The sequence below is a fragment of the Euprymna scolopes genome, chromosome 1 (genome assembly GCF_053919585.1).
Source record: "Euprymna scolopes isolate OS-2025 chromosome 1, ASM5391958v1, whole genome shotgun sequence".
NCBI lineage: Eukaryota > Metazoa > Mollusca > Cephalopoda > Sepiida > Sepiolidae > Euprymna > Euprymna scolopes.
Window position 1 is genome coordinate 193,721,844 of NC_136482.1, and position 24,114 is coordinate 193,745,957.

The following is a 24,114-nucleotide window of genomic DNA, read 5'->3' on the forward strand; positions in this document are numbered from 1 at the left end:
TAAAACCTATTTTGCTTTCAAATACATTTGGAGTTCAAAACAAAACACGGGTTGTCTATAATATAAATCTCACCTGCCTGTTTAAATGCATGTATGTATGTATGTATGTATGCATGTATGTATGTATGTATGTATGTATGTATGTATGTATGTATGTCAGGTCATTTCATATGCTATTGGTGCATGTAACCCAGTACTGCCTGCCTCATGGTCGGGTCACCGGCGACTACACTGGTTCCCCCACCAGACTTGTTTGGTGAGGAGGGTGGCTAGTCTCCCTGGAGGATTAAAAACAAGACCTTCCAAAGGGCGAATGAACCCTTTTTCGGAGTAAACGGCCAACTAGCACCTGTATGTATGTATGTATGTATGTATGTATGTATGTATGTATGTGTGTGTTGGGTGGAGAGAGCTCCTGTAAGCCGTGGTGAAGACAACTTTTCTAGGAGAAGCAAATCTCTGATTAAAAAAAACATAAAGCGGGAGACCAGTACCCGTATTAAGCTGGCCTGCAGTTTAACTTGTTGCTGGCTATCTTGTTCTTGCTTGTTGCTGGATCCCAACATTTTGAACCGAGAGAGAGAGAGAGAGAGAGAGAGAGAGAGAGAGAGAGAGAGAGAGAGAGAGAGAGAGAGACTTAGCTGTCGTACAAAGCTAAGACTCTGTAACATCATCTGTGTATAGATACTCCCCCAGGCATTTTTTTATTAAAATGGTCCTGTGGTGATGGAAGTCATTTTTGGGCCCATGGACTCGTGTCTGATGGAGTGGCACTCGTCTGACAAGACTTTGCAGTCATCATGTATGTATGTATATATATATATATATATATATATATATGTATGTGTGTATGTCTGCCTAAAAATTTCCACAGAGGCGACGAATTTTCACGAGTTAGGTATCGTTTTGAGGCTTGACCATTCGGACGACAAATATCGAAAAATTGGCTAAAAACATTAATTCCTTCATCTTCAACTGGGCACTTTTCTACGGGGAGGAGTAATTTTTTTTCGCCAATATTTTCGAAAATCATCTCTTTTCGATTGACTGGCCTTAATTTAAACCTTCGACACTTCTAGTTCGGCGATGGACGCAACGGCAAAGGTTTCATGTTTTTTTTTATCACATTCTTTTCCTCCTTCGTGCTACAAGTTCAAGCCTGCCCACCTACTACCACTTTTTCTTTTTTTCTTTTTGCTCAACACACACCTCCAAACACCCGGGCAACGCCGGGAACCCAGGCTAGTTATTAATAAAGGGCAATAATCAATTCATTCATTTGTTAAATGTTTAGGCGCGTCCACATAGGTTTGCGAGAGGTGCTGTCCGTCGGTACGTGTTACGCTTTAAAATAACGCTTCCATCGCCAAATACTCAGATTGAATGGACTCATCTAAAGTAAGACACGTCGAACTATCTCCATGAGATCTGTCAGTCGATCTGTCACTATATACGATATAATCATATTTTATTTATTACACAATTACGTTCTGTTTAAAAATGGCAGACCCTTAATTTAAGTCAAGGGACATAAGTCAGTATGACATACTAAATTGGTCGCACAACTCTTCCGAAACGTCCAATTTGCATATTCTTTTAAACATTTATTTTTAATTAATTCTCTATTAGTTTTTTTCTGTTTTCTTATGAGATGATCATCTTTAGTTAACTATTACGTGTAATTATATTAATGCAGATATTCTGCAGAAAGAAAAAAGACATAAAAATTTAAAATTAATGCTATATTCATTGTTTATACCCAACTTGCGACGGGTATTGTACTACCATATACATATCTATTATAATGAAATCGTATTGCTATATGTCTCTTTGTTTGTTTGTTTGTTCACAATATACGTCACATATGGTGTCATATATTACGTATACTGTTTTGACCTAGTAACGCCGGGTATATACAGCTAGTGTATATATATATATATATATATATATATATATATATATATATATATATGTGTGTGTGTGTGTGTGTGTGTGTGCATGTGCATCTATATACATATATATGTATATATGTGTGTATATACATATGTGTTTATATATGTATATATATTTATATAAATGCACACAAACACACACACACACACATATATATATATGTGTGTGTGTGTGTGTGTTTGTGTTTGTGTGTGCATGTGCATCTATATACATATATATGTATATATGTGTGTATATACATATATGTTTATATATGTATATATATGCACACACACACACACACACACACACACACACACACACACACACACACACACACACACACACACATATATATATATATATATATATATATATACTATCTGGAAGCCCTGCATTACCCAGTCGTACAATACGTTTAAATACGATATGTTAATTTATGCAGATTGGTTATGTATTAATATAGAATCAATCCTTCATTTAATATTATACAATACAAGGAATAATTTGTGCGGTGGACTAATTCACAAATAAATAAAATAAATACATATAATACTGATAATGTCATTCATCAAATTCGATCTGCAGTTGAATGCTTTACCACTATATTATATCTCTAGATGTCAATAATTCTTTTTTGAAGAAATAATTTGCTAAGATTTTATTATCTCCCTTGCAAATGTAACGTATAAAATTCTTGTTTTTTTTTTATCTATAAGAAAAAAACCCCCAAACTATTTTTAAGATCGGATGTTTTCGATTTTCGATACTTATTGGATAAAATTTCTGAACAAAACATATCTTAGAACATTGCCAGATATATAAATCACCGGTGTGTGAAATCTGTAAAAAATAAGCTTAACCGTTTGGGAACTTATTGGAAGGAACTCTCTCACACACACAAAGTGACTTTATATATATATATATATATATATATATATATATATATATATATATATATATATATATATATATATATATATATAACCGGAACTCTTGTGAGCTGCGACGTTGTTTTGCTGTGGAATTTATTATATACAATCTCTCACATTCTGAAAATCATATATATATATATATATATATATATATATATATAAATATATATATATATATATATATATATATATATATTTATATATATATATGCGTGTGTGTGTGTGTGTGGTGTAAGTATTCTTTATTCACTTATATTTTCTTTTAATGCATATCAATCCTTATTTAAGAAGCTCAATGTAATTACAGAGCATATAATGAATCAACGACAAAAGTTTATATTCCAAATTTCATGATGTTGACCATCTTATAATTTATTCCTTTAATTCAGTTGACATTTACAGTTCTTGACAATATCTGCTTCGTAGCGCAAAAACATTCACTTAATTATGTATCAATCAGTGAATCTGTTTAGCACTTAACTCATCGGAAGAAATAGCAACAATCAATCCACCAAAAGAAAAGATTATCTTATTGTTTGCTCACATTACGCCATTTTTAAAGGCAAATCAACCCTTTCGGTTATTTAAGGGCGCAACATAAAACCTCTTGTAAAGAAGCGTAGGATCAATTGAAAATTAGTCATTTTACACGTAGTTGTGGGGTAATTACGTGTTTATGTCTTTTCCTATAGTATTAGCGCATAGATAACTACACTAGATCTGATGTGATTTAATCTTAGATCTTGCGACCAACTTCATCCATTAGGCCAATCACATACCATCAATCACTTGACAAATCAAACCCTTGTACAAAAACAAGCAAGCAATCAAGATTTGAGTTTACGAAAATAAACGTCTCGTTGAAATATTGTCTTTTGACTGTCTGCGCTAGAGGTTTTCAGCCGGGTTATCTAGTGAGTCCGCAAATAGATAAAAAACCAAAAACCAAAAAACCAAAAAAACAAAAAAAAACAAAAAGCAAAGCAAAAAAAGAAAAAAAAAAGAAAAAAGAAAAACCAGAAAAGCGAAGAGATTTATTCGGGAAGGTGAAGTCTAGATGAACACGTTTTTTTCTCCATTCAGAAGGAAAAAAGACTTTCTAGACTTTCTTAATTGGAGAGTGTTACAACAAAAAAAAAGTGGGTTAGGGAAGACACGTACCCCCCCCCATCTTCCCTAATGGCGTCGTTGACAAGCGCCGTCGAGGGAGAGAAAAAAGAAATGCCAGTTTTTTTGTCAATGTTCATTTTCTCTTCAAGGACGAAGCTGACATCGACAAAGACACACACACACACACACACACACACACACACACACACACACACACACACACACACACACACACACACACGCGCGCACACACACACACACACACACACACACACACACGCGCGCACGCGCGCGCAGAGACACACACACAGAGTATATGAAGAAGAACCTGAAGTCCTACCTAACTAATATTACTGATGAACCAAGTCCAAAAGGTATATATATATATATATATATATATATATATATATATATATATATATATATATATATATATATATATATATATACTAGCAAAAATACCCGTCGTTGACTGGGTTCAAAAACAGCCTACTGGACTAATGGTCTCTGATTTCTGAAAGTATGATAGGTTATGAAAAAGAATGGTTGTAAAGAGATAGCTTTGAATTTGGGGGTATCAAAACCAAAGCAAAATATGATGAAAGTAAAAATAAAATAGATAAACCCCATAATTTATTATACCATACCTATTCACACTGAAACACTTATCACAATATTCTGTGGATCTATATTAAAAAACCTTGTTAAACTTTGTGACATATTTTCATTTCATTCTCTGGAGGTCAGGCGTGAACGAACACTCCATAATTTTATTATACCATATTTCTTCAAACTGAAGCATAATTATCAAAGTATACTTACGCAGATAGATATGAAAAGTCTTTATTAAAATTTGTGCCTATTTCCATTCTATGGAGGCCAGGCGCGAACGCAGACCCCACAATTTTATTATACAATCCCTATTTAAGTCAAAACATACTTATCAAAGTAATTATGTACATCTATATCAAAAACACTTGTAAACATTTTTTTTTTTAATTTTTCAATTTTTTTTATTTCCATACTTTGTGGACCAGGCGCGTACGCAAACCCCACAATTTTAATGAATCATCATTATGCCAGATCAAAAAAATCCATTCCTGTGTCTCGATACATCTTCTATCATTATATGTGATCAGTTGTCTATAATAGTCAACTGTATGGGAGCATATTCGTGAGCAGACACACACAGACGCTCAGCTTTAATATATATATATATATATATATATATATATATATATATATATATATATATATATATATATATAATTATCTAAGTACAGACTGTTTCGTTGTATCACATCTATTCATCTATTCAGTGTGGTTAGACATGCAAGTGTCTGAGCCGAGTGGAACGTCCTGTTGATAATACACCGCTTCTCACCATTCGGCCGTCTGTCGTTAGTACCCGAAATCTCAATGTTTATATAAATACAGTCAACTGCCGAAGAATGGTTAATCTGCTTTTACAAATGGCTTGTATTTCACGCAGATGACAGTTAGTGATCTCATTTATTACAGATGGGATGTCATAGGTTAAATAATTCATACTTATTTTCTGCTTTCTTTTTTTCTGTCCGCTAAGGAGGTTATGCATGTTTGTGTACAGCCTAGCATCCACATAGCTTGGTCCAGACATATGTCACGGTCTTAGAACTGATGTAATTTGAGGATATCTAGGGCAAAAGGGTCAGAGTCACAGAAAAGGTGAGAGTCGCACTTTTGCTGATAAGTTCGGCTCTGCTCATCGTAGAGAAGGAAACTGATAACCGATAAGTGGGTGTGGCGAAGTCGAATCCAGTTCAACATAAACACTTTTACTTAGGATGTTGGCAACCTTCACGTGGTCCCTCCCGTAAGTATCCGTTTTTTTTTTTCTAAAACGAATTATATTTAGAAAGATATCGGGGAAAACAATGCCAACAAGATAATCATCTTTCACACGAAATTCGTGAATGTTCGGTGAGAATTAATACTTGGACCATACTCAAGTGTTTATATTATGTCAACAATACTTTAAACTAACTACACAAGTTTATTCTTTTAAAACTCATGTTACAATTTAGACGCGCGAAAGTAGAGAGAAATTACGTTTCTGAATTTTTGAGATGAGGATTGATTATTCGTATTATTTGGATTCTTTGGACTACTGTTCTCATCTTGAGTGTCATTTTTATAACATTTCGGTCGATGTAACCTTGCACAAAGACCCGTGACGTATTGGATAAAGTACTTGGCAAAAAGTCAATTGTAAGCTACACTCTTCTGGAGGCTGAAGTTTCAGTTGTCAGTGCGGATGATAATCAGAATACGATTGTGAATTTCTTAAAACTTTTACTCCGTAATGGCTGACGGAACGAGAACATGATACTCCTGTATATTAAATAAAGGCTTCCGTTCGAAATTCCAGAAAGATTCCCGAGTTCGACAGAAAGATTCCCTAGTTCGACAGAAAGACCCGACAGTTCGATAAGATACCCCTGAACAAAGTCGGAGGTTAAATCGACTGAAACGTTGTAAAAATAACACTCACGCAGATGACAATAGTCCCAAAGAATCCAAATAATACGAATAAGAATAGAAATAATTTTTCGAATATTTAAATGATTCAAATATAATCATCCAACAATTTATATAACTAGCGGGCCGGGGAAAGCTCGGCTTCTTTGCCAGGTCGTAAAATACGCTTAAATATGATAGATTAATTTGTCCAGATTTCGTATATATTATTATACAGTCGTGATTTCAAAAGTATAGAAACATGTATTCACGTGCCATCAGCTAGAATCGAAACCGAAAGTAAAACGGCAGTTTTCAAAGCTGGTGACGTTACAACTATATCAATGAGTCACGTATATGAACTGCTTCAAAGTTAAAAATTAAAAATAAACTAAGATGAATGTACAAAATGCATAGAGTGGGTCAAAGCAACTTGTTTATTTAAAATATCTAAATTATTCAAATACGCACTCCACTCTGCTAAACGATATTTTAAATTTTGACCCATTTTGACCCTTAAGACTATTTTAAACGGCTAAAGACCCATAATAACAGTCCATAAAAATCCACTGCGACTTTTAGTTTCGGTAGAGATAGAATTTGAAAATATGAAGACTGATAGACATATAGTCATTTATATATTAGATTAGAAAGATTACGACGTAACCTTTCTAAAATCGCGATTTCATCAACTTAGAAACTGTGCGTTTGAGTGCGGTGCTCAGAAACTCGAAAAGGTAGTGCATCTTACATGTAAACTGCTAAAAAATTAACACAGATATAGATATATTTCCGGGAGACACGCACTCTGGTATTTGGGTTTATCTGGCTATTTTAAACTAGCAATTCTTGAATAAATATATAAATAAATAAATAAACAAATAAAATGAAAGAGACACATAAATAAAATAAAAAGACAAACTAAAATCAAAACAAAAATAATTTCCTGTGAGATAAGAAAACCGGTGCCCAAAGGAGCCAGCATCAAAAGTCGCTACGTTTCACCTTTTCCCTTTAGCGTTGAAACATATGCGCAGACGCTTCTCAAAGTGGCTCTATCTGCGCAGTGTTAAAAGAAAAGTTGGAGGTGATGGGTTCATTTCTTATCTGCGAACTGTCAACACGACTTAATGGTGAGTGATGGAAGGGATTGAAGAACCCTTAATGGATTTGTTTGGCTTTTCTAAACTTCATGGACCCGAGATGTAGGCCTTGAAATTTGATCCTAGATCTGTAGGGGATTAGATAAAAACGTTTGAATAAAATTGTTGCTAAAACAAGGGGAAATGAAAGCTAATAACATATTCCATTATGTTCAACAAGAAGTGCCATTTTTTTTTGTAAATTCTCATTTTATCTTGAATTTATTATTCTTTACCAATTTTGTTTATAAGAACAATTTTCGGACGCTACTATAGACGTTTATTAGGAGTTCAGTCTATCTATCAGTCGATATATTGATCCGTTCTTTGGTCTGCCAAGCTTCAGTTTGGATTAATATTTTATTAATAAAAGGACGCATCTAATTTTAGATGGATTCATACATCACACAGACTGAATAAAATGCGTTCAAAATATTTCTATGAAGCTTTGCCTGTCGATGTGTTTTTTTTAGTTAAATTCAACAATTAAATTTCAATTCAATAATTAATTTTCAATTCAATAATTAAAGTTGAATTTAATATCATAATTAAATTTTAATTCAATAATTAAATTTCAATTCAATAATTAAATTCCAATTCAATAATTAATTTTTTATTCAATAATTAAATTTAAATTCAATTAATTAAATTCAAATTCAATTAATTAAGTTTCAATTCAATAAATACGTTTTAATTCAACAATTAAATTTCAATTCAATAATTAATTTTCAATTCAATAATTAAAGTCCAATTTAGTATCATAATTAAATTTTAATTCAATAATTAAATTTTAATTCAATAATTAAATTCCAATTCAATAAGTAATTTTTTTTATTAAATAATTAAATGTAAATTCAATTAATTACATTTACATTCAATTAATTAAGTTTCAATTCAATAAATACATTTTAATTCAACAATTAAATTACAATTCAAATATTTAAATTTCAATAAAATAAATTAAATTTCAATAAAATAAATTAAATTTCAATAAAATAAATTAAATTTCAATAAAATAAATTAAATTTCAATAAGATAAATTAAATTTCAATAAAATAAATTAAATTTCAATAAAATAAATTAAATTTCAATAAAATAAATTAAATTTCAATAAAATAAATTAAATTTCAATAAAATAAATTAAATTTCAATAAAATAAATTAAATTTCAATAAGATAAATTAAATTTCAATAAAATAAATTAAATTTCAATAAAATAAATTAAATTTCAATAAAATAAATTAAATTTCAATAAAATAAATTAAATTTCAATAAGATAAATTAAATTTCAATAAAATAAATTAAATTTCAATAAAATAAATTAAATTTCAATAAAATAAATTAAATTTCAATAAAATAAATTAAATTTCAATAAGATAAATTAAATTTCAATTAAATAAATAATATTTCAATAAAATAAATTATATTTCAATAAAATAAATTAAATTTCAATAAAATAAATTAAATTTCAATAAGATAAATTAAATTTCAATAAAATAAATTAAATTTCAATAAAATAAATTAAATTTCAATAAAATAAATTAAATTTCAATAAAATAAATTAAATTTCAATAAAATAAATTAAATTTCAATTCAATTTGGCAAAAAATGATTACTGATTAACTTTCCTCTCTCATAATGTTTTCCCATATTAAGAATGTCTTTCTTATTCTCTTGACCATGCAAAATTATTCAGCAAAATGGACTACAGAAACCGGAAGTTAAAAAAAGCAAACAATTTTAACATACTTAGGTTGTCCTATAGGGAATGGTGATAGGAATTTGCACAGAACAGGATACATTGGCTTAGAACGTGCTCAATTTCGCATTTATTTGTTGTGTCGTTGTAGCATTGATTGTTTCTTCGGAAAGTTCATTCTAAGATTCAGGGATTCTGATTAAGAAAGCAGACCTCCTCCTGTTCAATCGAAATCGCCGCTGAAATAGTTTACGTGCAGACCTTTTTCTATATAATAAGTTATAAGGGAGATCATAAATGCCACTCTGAGGACATTGCAAGTCAAAATGAGATCACCGCGTAAAAGTCGACGCTAAAAGTAAAAAAAAAGGTTGAACTTCCCGGGTCAGCACTATTTGTAGTTTTTGCACCATTCGAGTAGTCAGTCGCTGAACTCTTTCTAGATGATGGATAATACGCATTAGATATGATGCCTAGACGCGTTAATCCAATAAATATCTGAAGAGAGAGACATAAAACGAGAGAAATATTTTGGGGAGGTGGGAGTTTTTGAAAGAGTATCGAAATGAGAAATAGGGTACTCCTTGCCGTGTTTGCAGGCTAAGTGCGATGTTTAGATGAACAAAGTGACGAAGCAGCAAGCCATAACACAAGTGAATGCAACAAATTAACTCAAAAATCAATCTAAAAACATTTCACTTGAAATTGTAATTTGAACATGAAGACAAATGGTACAAGCATAAAGCAGAGAGAAATATATATGTATATATATATATATATATATAGAGAGAGAGAGAGAGAGAGAGAGAAAGAGAGAGAGAAAGAAAAAGAGAGAGAAAGAAAAGAGAGAGAAACAGAGAGAAAAAGAGAAAGAGAAGGAGCAACAGAAAGATAAAAAAGAGAGAGAAGTAGAGAAAGAGAGAGAAAGAGAAAGAGAGAGAAAGAAAGTGAGAGAGAAAGAAAGAGAGAGAAAGAAAGAGAGAGAAAGAGAAAGAGAGAAAGAGAAATAGAAAGAGAGAGAGAAATAGAAAGAGAAAAAGAGAGAGAGAAAAAGAGAAAGAAAGAGAGAAAGAAGGAGAGAGAGAGAGAGAAAGAGAAAGAGAGAGAGAGAGAGAGAGAGAGAGAGAGAGAGAGAGAGAGAGAGAGAGAGAGAGAGAGAGAGAGAGAGAGAGAGAGAGAGTATTGGAAAATAAAAGTACAAAATAGTTCAGAACATGAAGGTAATACAGATGACGTCATCCAACGAAGGTATGTCCATACGTCAAATTAATTATGCCGTTTTGCTTTGGACTCTTTCATTCTATTACCGAAAGAAAGGTGTTGAGCCGATATCTGTTTTCCTCTATATGAACTTTTTGCATCATATAGCGTTATCGTAAATGTGTTTTTTAAATTGTGATTTCCAAAGAAGAACACATAATTGCCTTTAATTGTATCTGTTTACACGTTGTGAAAATAGTGCAAAATCACCGTCAATTCTATCATTCCGAAAATGAAAGTGTGAGTAGGACTGAGTGTTGGTCTATGGAATTTAAATAATCATTATATATATATATATATATATATATATATATATATAGTCATCCACATACAGTACTGTTTCGCTGTTTCACAGCTCACCAATGCGGCTAGACAGGCAACTACCTCAAGCCAGGATTAAAACCCGACCGCCTGTACGACAGTCAAGGCTCCTAACCATTTCGCTATCGGCGGCTGCTGAGCGAGTAGTGAATTTAACGATGTTTTGACATCGTCCGAAATACCTAAGCTCGATTTCTTTACAAAAAGAGCATCGCTTATACGCTAATGGTAATTCGTGTATCACTTCTCAGTATGCTCAACTCAAGATGAGGAGCATTATAGTCATCCACATAAAGTACTGTTTCGCTGTTTCACAGCTCATCAGATCGGCTAGACAGGCAACTACCTCAAGCCAGGATTGAAACCCGACCGTCAGTACGGCAGTATATATATATATATATATATATATATATATATATATATATATATATATATATATAGAGAGAGAGAGAGAGAGAGAGTTTTATTTAGAGGTGGCAACTTTAAATTGACAATTTTCTTTTCTTTAATAACGGTTATTTTGAGCTCATCTTGATTTTGCAATTCATCATGAAAAGACTGACACTCGAGCAACGTTTTCAAATTGCAAACGATAAGGTCAATTTACGGATATAAACAGTTGATGAACGAATAATTTCACGAAATGGACGTCTCAACTAGCCACCTCATTCTTGCGATTTAACCTTATTAGATTACGCAGACACAATAGATCACTTGGAAGACAACATTCAACACGTTAATGATGAAATGCAGCTTAATTTAATGCCTACAGTTTGTGAAAATTGGATATCTAAATTACGTCATATACACAAAGGTCGAGGGGTTATATGCTCGAAATTTTATTTAAATTATAAATGTAAAAAAAAAAAATCTTTGTAGGTAAATTTCATATCGTAATAATAAAAATATTTTTCTTTGATTTAATTTTATTTAAAGTTCGCCGTCTCTACAAAAACATCCTGTATATATATATATATATATATATATATATATATATATATATATATATATATATATATATATATATATATATATATATGAATGTATAAATGAAAATTTTAAATTAAATTTAGTAATTTATATAATTACGATGAATTTGTTATTCGACAAAGAATACAAAAAATTGAAGTCTATAATACTTCAAATTTTTGTATCCCTTGTAGAATAATAGATTTGTAGTTATTTTTTAATTTACTTAATTTAATTAAAAATTTTCATTTATACCATTTCTCTATCTTATATATTGATCTTCTTTATCTGATTGCCCTATAACTATTAATACTAATAATTATATGGACTTTAATTTTCCAGTAGTATACAATATTTAATCTTAAACGTATTAGTTATATAAAGTGACGTTTACTCACCAGTATATTCAGTTTTTACTAGGAAAGGTTCCTCATCTGTGAAAGAAGAGAAAACAAACAATGATTTTACTTTTGGAATAGAAAATAATTAAATCAACAAATATGCGGATTAAAACCAATTCATTTCACTCTCACTCGCGTGATCTCTTTTACAAGAAACAAATGTGACATGCGCCGAAAGAAATCAGCTGCACACATTTTTGGAGATGCTTAACAATTTTTATATACGCAGCATTGATTTCAGTTGCGATATTGATCCACCAAAATTCCCTTTTTATCCCTCTATCCTCTTTGTACGCAGAAAGAAAATCTTTTAGGATTTAATGTGATTTTTTTTCTTTATCTCAAGCCATATTTGCATTTTCATATCTTTTTTATCATAATTTCCTAACTTCGATTTAGCTCTGTTGGGCGAGGTTCGAAACCGGTTAGCCAGGTTTTTCAATTTTTACATTTTAATTCATCATTTTAAATAAATTTGGTTTATAGGGTGAAACAGTAAAAGTGTCGCCCTAAAAAAAAAAAAAAAAAAAAAAACAAGCAAAAAAAAAAAACAACAAAAAAAGTTGTATTAAAATCAGTTCAGGTAAATTAATTTTTTAATAAGGTAAAATATTTTTAAAAGTATTATGGGGTGTGTGGTCTCTTTTACAAACAATATCTCCTTCAAGAACGGTCATAAAATTTGTTTTCAATCGATATTTATTCAATAGTGGCCCAGTTTTCCTATCTAGGAAAAATGGACGAGTTTTCCACGGACAAGTTTTCCACGGACAAGTTTTATATATAATATAATATAAAACTGAACGTCTGTGTGTGTGTGTCTGGGCACGAATAGGCTTCTGTATGGTTGACTATTATAGAAAACTAATCCCATATAATCATAGATAATGTATCGAGACACAGGAATGGGTATGTTTGATCTGGCATAATGGTGATTCATTAAAATTGTGGGGTCTGCGTATGCGTCTGGCCCACAAAGTATGGAAATAAAAAATTAAAAAAAACGTTTACAAGTGTTTTTGATATAGATGTACATAATAATACTTTGATAAGTATGTTTTGACTTAAATAGGGATGGTATAATAAAATTGTGGGGTCTGCGTTCATGCCTGGCCTCCATAGAATGGAAATAGGCACAAACTTTAATAAAGAATTTTCATATCTATCTGCGTAAGTATACTTTGATAATTATGTTTCAGTTTGAAGAAATATGGTATAATAAAATTATGGGGTGTTCGTTCGCACCTGACCTCCATAGAATGGAAATATGTCACAAAGTTTAACAAGGTTTTTTTTTAATATAGATCCACAGAATATTGTGATAAATGTTTCAGTGTGAACAGGTATGGTATAATAAATTATGGGGTTTATCTATTTTATTTTTACTTTCATCATATTTTGCTTTGGTTTTGATACCCCCAAATTCAAAGCTATCTCTTTACAACCCTTCCTTTTCATAACCTATCATACTTTCATAAATCAGAGTCCATTTTCTGTAGGCTGTTTTTGAACCCAGTCAACGACGGGTACTTTTGCTAGTGTATATATATATATATATATATATATATATATATATATATATATATATATATATATATATATATATATGTGTGTGTGTGTGTGTGTGTTTGTGTGTGTGTGAGATTTCGATTGTATGTGTGTGTGTGTATGTGTGTGTATGAGATCTTCACTTTATCAGATGGGCATTGAAAGTGCTTGACCGCCTTTCAGTTAAGTTTCAATGATGCTATTTAAGGCACAATCCGTTTTGACACCTCTTCTCTACGACATGAAAACGCTCCATTGAAACCTTTCTAAAGCCGAAAGCAATTATCATTAATGGTTGTCACATTTCAATGATTGATGGCGGCTGCAAACCCCACGGAGAAGATGTCTTCTGTTTCGTGTAAGCCAAAAAAATATTGAAACTATTTGTATGCAAGTTCAGATGTGACGGATGAAGGGAACAGAATTTAGACTTAATAGATCCCTTCACTTAGATAAAACTTAGTGAGCCTGTCCTGAAATAAAATACTTAATGGTGATACTAAATTGAGAATTCTTTACAAAATATTTATAAATAAGTTCCGGGCCTGATACATAAGTTACACAATTAATAGAAATGCCATACGAGTTCTATGAACTATTGATCCTAAAACGGAACATATCTAAACTTGAACTGAATCTGATTATTAATTTACAAATTACGGCCGTTTATGTAAAACAAGAGCCGGTACTTCTCCGCTTACTCCAGCATTGCTTCCGATATTTTTCTTCTTACCACAGATAAGGAGAAGTGGTGTTAGTAATTGCATAATTCTTGCTTCGCTCTAAGCTCTTCTTAGATAAAAGGGTACATGCGAGATGCAGAGTTTATAATAAAGAAGTTTTGCAATTCCCAAACGCAATTGTCTTGACACGACATTTTTTTTTTTTTACATGGAAGTCACTACTTATCAAGGCCCGGAAGCCACTCGGGGATAAAGGTTATTGCGCGTACAGTAATCAATGGGATAGTATCGTAGTATTCGTTAGTATTGGAGATTTGATAAAGTGTCTTACTTAAGGGGGCGGTTCATCAGGAATTTTTTTATGTTGGACTTGAAGACATCCAAGTTGTAGTCAGGTGGGAAACAGGCAGACGGAAGAGAGTTCCACTGGCGTGCACTTCTAAGAAAGAAGCTTTGTTCATGGAATCTACGTTTTGGTTTCGGCACAGTTAAAAAGTGGGGGAAATTACTGACAGTGGTTTCGTTTTAGAATTGCCCTATAGAGGCTTGCGAGTCTAGTCTACTCTACTACTTCATCCACATCTAGAGGGTGGATAGATTTATACCTGACAGCGAATTCAGTTTTCAAACTCACCAAAAACGGCATTCCAAAATTGCCACCCATCTTCGTACTGGCAAAGATTAACGTCTCTTAACTTTCGTAATTTTATGAGAATCGATGTTTCAACAGAATATTTACATTTTAGATGCGACCAAGATTCTATAAAAGCGGTTTTGTTCGTCAGCTGGTGCGACAAGCTTACGTTTGAAAAGCATTTTCGTTAGTCTGTCAGACTTAAGTTTTAAATAAGTTTTTTGATGTCTCTACGCATCTTTATAAAATGCTATGTGTGCCCGTTCATCCGCATGTCACACTTAAGTTTGAAATAGTATTTTTGTCCGTCTATCATGCTTAAGTGTGAACTAATATTTTTGTTGGTCTGTCACGCTTATGTCCAAAATAGTATTTTCGTTGATCTTTTACATTCAATTTTGAAATAGACTTTTCATTGATGTGTTATGCTTAAGTTTGAAATAATATATTTGTCGGCTTGTCACACTTGTTTGAAATAGTATTTTCATCGGTCTGTCATGCTTAACGCTGAAATAGCATTCTCGTTTATCTGTCACGCTTAAGTTTGAAAAAGAATTTTCGTAAATCTGTCACGCTTAAGTTTTTAAATAACATTTCGTAGGTTGAATGCATTTGTTTGTGTTATTTTGAGGACGCACCTTAAAGGTTTTCTGTTTGTAATAAATTTATTATCTAGAAAGTAAAAGTGCAATTTATATTGCTGGCTTTTTCTGCAATTCTAAGTCGTAGTTATTTTATTTTACAACGGACTTCAAACGCGTCTGTGATTTATTTTATGCTTTTTTTTTTTATTTAAACCGTAAAATCAGCGTTTGAGTCAGCAACAAAGGCGACGCCTGTCTTTGTGCGAATATTATTACCTTCAAAATGGCGGAACGTCGTCGGTCGTGCTTGTTAGGAAAAGAAGTGTCGAGAGAAGATACGAATTCGTGAAAAGAAGATGCAAGCAATACCCCAACCCGACCCCCGTCCATTTACATAACCTGCCCCCTATTTTTAAAAGAATATATTCGGATGCAAAAAAAAAATTTGGATGAAAAAGTTACGAAAATAAAAGTAATGAGTCAGAGCGGAGGGAGAGGATAGGAAGGGCGCTATGTTGACGGGGGGGGGGGGGGGAAGCTGTAAAGGGTCATAAAGAAGGAATGAATAACGATATGCAATCTACGTCCTCCCCAACCCCTCTGCTTTCACACTCGTCAACAGGGTTGGTTCTTTTGCGAAGCGAGTAAAACAGAGAAGCAGTATGGGTGCGTGCATGGTTGGGTGTTGTTGGGTGTAGGTTTAACATGGGTGTTTGGTAGATGCTGAATCATTGAAGTCTACCCGAGACAGGTAGAAAAGAAACAAATAAAAGAGTACTGGAATTGGTGAGGCCCGAAGATGGCAGCTAAAACAGAATTGAAAGCGGCTGCGCTGCGAAATAGTGAAATTGCAATTAAATACTCGATCTTTAAAATATGCTTAAATATATTTTAATTCATGCGGATTTCGTATTTATTATTACAGAGACAATTCTCTGCTAAAACATTGTTAACAAAAGCAGAATTTACTTAGTTACTTAATTATCCCATTTTTATTTGCTCAATTTAGAATATGCCCAAGACCTCAATTTTGAATTTTCGGAAGCCTCTTCCTTTTTCGCGCCTTTTATGAATTGTAAAACGTATTTAGAAATAGTCGACAAACTCTATTAATTGCTTCCAGATGATTATATATATATATATATATATATATATATATATATATATATATATATATATATATATATATATATAATGGATATATTTATATATATTTTTTAATTTTTATATAATTTTGAATAAATTATAAATGTAAAGGTAATATATAAGCAAATAATAATGTAAATATTGGGACGACTCGAATATTTTTTCCTGATTCCGATGCAATTCCTGATTCCGCACTAAATTCCCGATTCCGATATTCTTCTTAAACGTAAACATACATTTCTGGCGGATGATCTATCAATTTTACTGGTAATTAAAAATCAATAAATATTTATCTCTATATAAATAAAATGAACTCATTTTTTCCCGTCTGATTTTGACATTAGTAGGATTAAAAATCAAGATATTTCATGCAAATATAACATGCACAAACGGCAGAACAATATCTGAGGTGTGTTATAGGCTTATTATTTCTCAAATTCCTCGATAATCTTAGATTTCTTTACTTTTTCTGCTGAGAAGTCACGGCCAAAATCGGTTAAGATCAATGGAAGTGGTAAAATATTTTCTCTCTAATAAATTCCTCCTCCCCCTGCCACCACTTAACACCGTTTGGGATCGTTCACAAGGAACAGTTGAGAAGAAAATACCGGTTTGGCTTCGTAGTTCTTTCATGTGAAGTGATTTAAAATCACTAAACTAAGCTGCAGTGCTCTGTGGCGTAATGGTTAGCGTGCTGGACAATTCACATTATATTTTCACGTTCGCGCCGACCTACCGTAGTCGTTTTTTTTTTTTTTTTTTCCTAAACAACTGGAATGGACTTTTCTTGGTGGCCGAACTGTTAACGTTGCAGATTTTTTTTTTCACACTTTATTTTCCTACTTTTACTCATTACTCCGGGTTTGATCCTTCCTACTTACCTACCATAACATTTTTAAAACTCCCCACCGTCCCGGAAACAAACACTCGGGCAACGCCGGGTACCCCCTCTAGTTATTTTATATTACTAGCAATGAAAGATTTTTTAAAACAAAATCAAATAAAAAAGACTTAAAGTAAAAAAAAATTGTTTTGGCATCGGAAAATAAGTACAAATTTTTCCGATTCTGATGCCAATTCCGATACCCGAATCCGATTAATCACCCTAAAACTCGTAAATATATAAAAATATTAATTACGGAAAAAACTGAGGTTGATAAAGTGGTATAATAGATTAATCAGAACTTAAAAAAAAAAAAATACTTTTCTTTTTAGAATCAAATATATATATATATATATATATATATATATATATATATATATATATATATATATATATATATATATAGTATGAACAATTAGGTAATATATATATATTATGAACGTTTAGGTAGTATTTTTACATTTAAGCAAACATTGTAAAAATATCAGTATTTACTTGCTTAATTACACCCTTTTTTCAAAAAAATTTCTAATTATCATTTTATGCTAAAATAAAAAAAACAATGACTGTACGATCCATGTGTGTCACGAACGTTTTCGATTCTTCATCGAATCATAATCAGATGAAGACAACAAATGCTGGGCCTTGATAAGTGGTGACACCCATGTAAAAAAAACCAAAAAAAACCCCCAAAAACTGAAGAAAAGAAGAGAATAAAAAAAATAACAACCGAAAAACGGGTACATGAAGCATCTTTTAAACCGCAGCTTAATTAATCTACAAAAACATAACTGTCTCCTCTAATTTGAGACATAATCTAATAAAAACATTTGAATAATATATTCCGAAACCAATTTCAGAAATCTAAGAATACTCAAATTATTAATAGCCAACAACTACAATTATTAGCATTACGTATGGAACAAGTACGGTCAAAAGAAAAGTAAGGCGGTTTCTTCCCTCCGCTAGTCTATGGGAGACGCTTGGACATGGTTGAGAACCTACGTAGCCCTCCGAATCCTCGATTAAGGTAACATAAGGTCACGGAAAACAGGTGACTGATGTAATACGGAAGCAACCAGAAATAATTCTTGTTGTTTAAATTTTAAAATAAGATACTTGTATATTAGTTATATTTTAAAATAAAATACAATACTTGTATATTAGTTATATTTTAAAATAAAATACAATACTTGTATATTAGTTATATTTTAAAATAAAATACAATACTTGTATATTAGTTATATTTTAAAATAAAATACAATACTTGTATATTAGTTATATTTTAAAATAAAATACAATACTTGTATATTAGTTATATTTTAAAATAAAATACAATACTTGTATATTAGTTATATTTTAAAATAAAATACAATACTTGTATATTAGTTATATTTTAAAATAAAATACAATACTTGTATATTAGTTATATTTTAAAATAAAATACAATACTTGTATATTAGTTATATTTTAAAATAAAATACAATACTTGTATATTCGTTATATTTTAAAATAAAATACAATACTTGTATATTAGTTATATTTTAAAATAAAATACAATACTTGTATATTAGTTATATTTTAAAATAAAATACAATACTTGTATATTAGTTATATTTTAAAATAAAATACAATACTTGTATATTCGTTATATTTTAAAATAAAATACAATACTTGTATATTAGTTATATTTTAAAATAAAATACAATACTTGTATATTCGTTATATTTCAAAATAAAATACAATACTTGTATATTAGTTATATTTTAAAATAAAATAAAATACTTGTATATTCGTTATATTTTAAAATAAAATACAATACTTGTATATTAGTTATATTTTAAAATAAAATACAATACTTGTATATTCGTTATATTTTAAAATAAAATACAATACTTGTATATTAGTTATATTTTAAAATAAAATACAATACTTGTATATTCGTTATATTTTAAAATAAAATACAATACTTGTATATTAGTTATATTTTAAAATAAAATACAATACTTGTATATTAGTTATATTTTAAAATAAAATACAATACTTGTATATTCGTTATATTTTAAAATAAAATACAATACGTGTATATTAGTTATATTTTAAAATAAAATACAATACTTGTATATTAGTTATATTTTAAAATAAAATACAATACTTGTATATTCGTTATATTTTAAAATAAAATACAATACTTGTATATTAGTTATATTTTAAAATAAAATACAATACTTGTATATTAGTTATATTTTAAAATAAAATACAATACTTGTATATTCGTTATATTTCAAAATAAAATACAATACTTGTATATTAGTTATATTTTAAAATAAAATAAGATACTTGGAAAAATCGTCCCATAAGTTATATAGTTGTGGGACAGCACTACTGTCAAAGGAAAAGTACGCTGCCACCTTCACTCTGCTAATCTGTGGGAGACCTTTGGGCATGGTTGAGAACCCACTTTGCCCCCCTAATCAAGGTTATACGAGGTCATAGAAAGCAGATGACTGATGGATTATGAAAGTAAACAGAAAAATAATTCTGTTCATAGTTTCGTATTTCGTTGTGCTGAGCAGAAGATACCTCTGGGTACAATGGTCAGGACAATCGCTCAGTATAGGCACTGCTCGGACAGAAAGAAACTGCAACCTGCTGTCTTTACAACTGCAAAGAAAGCTGTGGCAATATATGTGGAAATACATTTTGATCAAGAAACAGTGTGAATAAGGTTTTAAATCAAAACACCTCGCTCAGTTGGGATTACCGTGAGAGACAGGTAGCAGCTGATTGTTATCAAACTACACTATAACAACAAGAAACATACGTTGACAGTCTGGGCAACATAAAAAATGATGAGCAACAATGAATTCATGAATGCCTCGAGGGAGAGAGATGGATGGAGAGCCATGGGCATTTAAGGATGATAATGAAACAAGCAACAAAATTGTAAAACCTTCAACGTCATACGTTTTTATTCTGTGAGGCTAATTTAAATTGTTTGCTTTCTCATCTAATGAAGATACGACAAGAAACTCGAAAACGTTCGTGATCCATATGGAACGTGCATTAATTTTCTTTTATTTCAACACAAAAGATATCATTAAAAAATTGAAAAAATAAAAAGGTTTAATTGAGCTATTTTTCTGCTATTGTAACAATATATATATATATATATATATATATATATATATATATATATATATATATATATATATATATATATATATATTATATATATTAGTGTTGGGATGATTATCAAAATCGAAAATCGAGAATATATTAAATTTTTGGGTATCGGAATCGGAAAAAATTCTGCATATTTTCCGATTCCAAAAACGATTCTTTTAATGTGCTTTTTTATTTTAGTGAAAGAAAAATCTTTTACTGGTGATAGCAATACTAAAATAATGATATTTATTGATTTTAACCTTTTCGAAAAACTAAAATCGATCATCCCCACAAGTGTATCTTTACGTTTAAGAAAGTACCTGCACATTTAACATATTTTTTTTTTACGGTAATCGTGAAAAATAACAATTTTATAGCCAAATATTTATAGATTTATAAAGAATCGGAATCGATAATTGTATCAGAACCGGGAATTTAATACAGAATCGGTAATTGATTGTATCGGAATCAGAAAAAATATTGGAATCGTCCTATCCCTTATGTATATATATATATATATATATATATATATATATATATATATATATAATAAATTTATTGCAGGTCTCTATGGACAAATTTATCTTTAGTTGGCCTTTGACAACTAAATATTTGCGTTTACTAGCCAAATAGAAAAGTTACTAGCCAAACCCACATGATTTTTAGAATATGACATGTTCGTTCTGTGACGAGTATGCACATCATAAAGATTTTTCTGTGTTTTTTTTTTTTTAAAATAAGTGTAGTTCTAAATATACAACAAATTTTATGCTGATACTTGAAGGTATAAACATTTGAATTTCTTCATATATTTTTTTAAACAGCCTTCGTTAATATATATATATATATGTATATATATATATATATATATATATATATATATATATATATGTATGTATGTATATATATATTGTTCTATTAAGCTTTTATTGTTTAAATAATTTAACTTTGTTAGTTTTATTTAAAAAAAAGTTGAAAAGATATTTTTCACTCAGTAGTGAGCTTTGGAAGATTGTCAGTGAAAGAAATACAATCGCCAAAAGATGAGCGTTTCATTATTTCTAGTCGCCACTTTGAAAAATCACTCGCAAATGCGATTGTTTCACTCGCAATGTAGAGCCCTGTATTGGTACAAATATTATTGGCTATATATGTGCATACATGTATCTGCAGTACATCTTATCAGAGATATGGTATATTCAGGCCGCTATATGCACATATGTAGCCAATAATGCTTATATAAATAAACATGTAATCACGTTATACACACTTGATGTAACAAGTGTGTATACGCTATGATTGTGTTTGTCATTCAGTTCATCACGCATCTTTGTCGTATTATCACCCCTTTCTCACCTGTAGCTTCGTAGCTGAGCTTTTAGACAACTTGAAGATCAGTATCGACTGAAACACAGGTGGCAGACAAATATCATGCTTTCAATTTGTGCTGAATCTGCCCCCCCCCAACATATTTTCCATCGACTTACTATGATTGACCGATTGACGACTTTGCAGAAAGACGTGCGCATCATTCGATTATTGTTACAAACGCTTGTTCAATATGAGTACTACGCTATATGCTTTTATGATTAAAACCCGCAGACAAGCTAAAGCAATCGGTAATCACTTTAACTGCAAGATTTTCTTAACCTGAGTCGATTGCCATAGACCGTCTTGGAGAGTGTGCCAAACTTGGAATATATATATATATATATATATATATATATATATATATATATATATATATATATATATATAGGGTGACCCCCCCCAAAAAAAAAAACGGGCCCCATCTCTAATTAGGCCCCGTTTCTTAGTGTTTTGTCCGAATGAAATGAACTTTCGGTCATATCTAGTTTATTATATTCAAAACATCGCATCAAAACATTTGGGTCTTTAGCCTTTTTTTCTTCGTTCTAGATGGCCTCCATTTAGCTTTTGTTTTTTTGGGGGGTCGCCTTGTATATATATATATATATATATATATATATATATATATATATATATATATATATATATATATATATGGTGTCCCAAAAGAAGATGATGGTTTTAAAAAATTCATAAATTTCTTAATTTTTACATTTTTCTTTTTTTTTTTCAGATCATCTAGAGCAATGGTTCTCAACCTTTTTTTTATAATCATGACTTTCTTTTCTTTTTAATGTACTTTGGTGACCCTTTATAGCTTATTTTATTTTTCAGTAATGTAAAGAAAACCAAAGAACATATATCAACAGTTTATCTTGAAGGAAGACTGAACCGATATTAGCATTACATGTACCATGGAGATCCACATGGACCCCGGTTGAGAACCGTGTATCAAGAGTAACATTTCCAAGGTCATCATGAGTCGTTACACTACCGGATATTTATCGTAAAGTCGTATTTTCGGTTGAATGAGTCAATATCAGAAACTCAAAGAGAATTTCGACGAATCTTCAACACAAGAAATTCCCCTACTCCCAATGCAATAAAACCTGCCACAATAAATGCCCTTATAAACAATATAGAGGAGGAAATTAGGGCCAGAAGCCCTGAAACATTAAGTGATGTGCTGGACAATGCCCTGCAGAAAGAACAAGAGTGAAAATGAAAATGGCGGACATTTGAGTAACATTATTTTTGATAACTAAAATTAGATCTTATGAAAAACGTACCTAGATTAAGTTGTGTAAATTAAATTAGAATAAGTAGACTATGATATCTTACTATATCTCATAAAATCGCGGAGAGGCACATCTACTTACATATCGAAATTGGTAAGCATAATTTAAATATTAAGGAAGTTAATCAAATTTAAAATCCGCCAGTTTCTTATATATATATATATATATATATATATATATATATATATATATATATATATATCGGTAAAATTGCCCATTTTTCAATCAAATCGATTAATTGGGAACCCATCGCGATGCATTGTAAAAAGCTTCACATAAAATAATTTATTCTGAAATATATTGTAGTCTACATTGCACTGGAGAGAATCTACTTTTGATTTTATAAAATCATTTTATATATAACCAGCATGGGTGCCCGACGTTGCTCGGACGTTTGGAGGTGTGTGTTGAGCAAATAAAAAATAAAAATAAAAGAAAAAATAAATAAATAATAAAAAATGGTAGTAGGCAGGCAGGCACGAACCCGTAAAAAAAGTGACGTCTTTGCTTTTGCGTCCATCGCCAAACCGGA

At 30.7% G+C, this 24,114-nt stretch overlaps 1 protein-coding gene across 2 annotated transcripts in view; it reads right to left on the reverse strand.

Moving 5' to 3' along the window:
- The window catches only part of LOC145278837 (uncharacterized), a 331,556-nt gene that overhangs the window by 190,135 nt on the left and 117,307 nt on the right, over positions 1–24,114 (reverse strand). For both annotated transcript variants that reach the window (XM_080130694.1, XM_080130692.1), the window contains exon 2: positions 12,265–12,300. The gene's annotated coding sequence lies outside the window, so the exon portion shown is untranslated. The remainder of the gene's footprint in view (positions 1–12,264; positions 12,301–24,114) is intronic.